Source organism: Gigantopelta aegis, unplaced genomic scaffold (genome assembly GCF_016097555.1).
Source record: "Gigantopelta aegis isolate Gae_Host unplaced genomic scaffold, Gae_host_genome ctg3797_pilon_pilon:::debris, whole genome shotgun sequence".
Taxonomy (NCBI): Eukaryota; Metazoa; Mollusca; class Gastropoda; order Neomphalida; family Peltospiridae; genus Gigantopelta; species Gigantopelta aegis.
The window spans coordinates 32,914-34,846 of NW_024533517.1; positions in this window are offsets into that span (position 1 = coordinate 32,914).

Sequence of the window (1,933 nt, forward strand, 5' to 3'; positions counted from 1 at the left end):
GTTGTCTTATTTTTTATTGTGGGGGAGGGTTCTGTTTCCCAGGAAAATTCACCGAACAAAGAAACATAGACGAGTTCAATTCATAAGGCGAGGATGTACCACTGTCAATGCCCCATGTGCTCCGACACGTTACTGACACTTTTCAGATGTTGGTGCATGGACCCCAAAACATCATTTAACGACGTGACAGTCACACATTTCATTTTGTATTGACAATCTCCTGTCACCTATGCTGACAAATGATGCCGAAGTTAAACCCAGTATCTGATTTTAGTTTGAGTTTTCTTTAATCACATTTACCAAATTGCTAAACTTTTTTGGCTAAGTATATATAAAAGAGTCCTTGCTTATTTATCTGGCATCCTGTCCTGGACGGAGGAACCGGCTGAGGCCGGTACTTGTGCCCAGGACAGCCGTGCGCTACAACAGCTTGCTCTGAATGTGCACGTTAAACAATTTCCCAATTATCTGGCAGCAGTTGCTCTCCTTCCCCATCTCTCTCTCTCTCTGTGTGTGTCTCTCTCTCTCTCCTATCTGTTTGTCTCTGTGTCTGTCTGTCTCTCCCCCCCCCCCCCCCCCCCCCCTCTCTCTCTCTCTCTTAGTAAACGTTGTGCACTACCAAATCGAATCCCATAGACGACAATAGTAACATATGTGATTAAAACTCCTATCTGCAGCGAATCAATCGACAATCGATATATACACCACGGATATAAATACCACCTCCCCTCACCCTTGAAGTGAATGAGAAAAATGTTGAGGGTTAAGCTGCTCATTTCAGAGATAACGGGTAGCGTCTATGACTACCCTAGTTTCGCATACAATGTGAGTACTTTATTGTTACAGGTACCCCATACATGTTTCAAGCACAAGGCTACTTGACAAAGTGGTACTAGATGAAATAAAATTACATACATGTTTCTCACAGATGAAACGTCTTTGATTTTTGTTTAACAACAAACACAGTCACATTTATAACCAATGACAGGACTTGTGGTATTAATTGCTCAAGTAAAAGTTGGGTGCACCTCGAACTTTGCCACAGCCGGATGATATTTGGTTTAGTACTACCTAAATGTTCACTTTTCATGACTACCTGTTTTTTGCAGATATTCTTGAGTACATCCCATCAAAACTGCCAAAATGTCCTTTGAACTATAGGTTACCGGAAATACGGTTTTGTGGCTGCAATTTCTTCAAAGTGTCTTGGATATGGCCAGGGGCGTTGACAAATATCTTCCAGGGATGGGCAAACCTATGACAAGACATGTTGGCACATAATAAATATATATACACACATAGTTTACATAAAATGTGAAGATAACATGATTTGCGAACAAACGACCACACACGTTTCAGGCCCAGGGGGTGAAAGTGCTCCTCCTTGCCCCCACTCTATAGACGCCCACGCAGTCATTCTGAAGTGATTTCATTGATGTTAAAACGATTTTTGAGTTTGATTGAGGAAATAACAATTTTGTTAATAAGAAAAACAAAATCTAAACGGAAGCTTATTTATACTAAATATTTTTATTGTCAGTTTATTAGGCAAAACAAAAGAAACAAACACAAACAAACAAGCAAACGAACAAACAATAAGCAAACAAACAAACAAACAAACAGCAAGCAAACAAACAAACAATAAGCAAACAAACAAACAATGAGCAAAAACAAACAAACAAGCAAACAAACAAACAATAAGCAAACAAACAAACAAACAATGAGCAAAAACAAACAAACAAGCAAACAAACCAAAACAAACCGAAAACATTTGTTCATAAGCATGCATATCATATAATATTAGTACACACTTCAATACCCTTATCAAACATATATGAAATTTAGTAATTTAATAACTAAAAAATAATAATACAGTAAACATTAATTAAGATTGAGATAATTAAGTCATATCCAATTAGCTGTTTTGAATTAC